This window comes from Aptenodytes forsteri, unplaced genomic scaffold (assembly GCF_000699145.1).
Source record: "Aptenodytes forsteri isolate BGI_AS27 unplaced genomic scaffold, ASM69914v1 Scaffold298, whole genome shotgun sequence".
Lineage (NCBI taxonomy): Eukaryota > Metazoa > Chordata > Aves > Sphenisciformes > Spheniscidae > Aptenodytes > Aptenodytes forsteri.
The window spans coordinates 1216531-1216808 of NW_008793956.1; positions in this window are offsets into that span (position 1 = coordinate 1216531).

Here is a 278-nt window from a genome sequence, read left to right on the forward strand (position 1 = left end):
CAGCTGCCGCAGCTGAAGCTGGAGAGGCCAGAGAAAGGTAAAGAAGAAGAAATCAAAGGCCATCGAGCGAGCAAGGCTATGTGTCCAGGAAGCCTCATCTCGTAAGAGCTGTCAGACACCCATGTATTCTCTTAGGTGGAGGACAGCCAAGCGACTGGAGTTACAGAGGAGGAAGGGAGGAGAGAAGGAGACAAGAAGCATCTGAACGGGCAAATTCTTCCGGCAGCGCTGAGAGCGAGAGCTGTGGTGAGTCCCAGGCCCTCCCTGCCCCTCCCCTG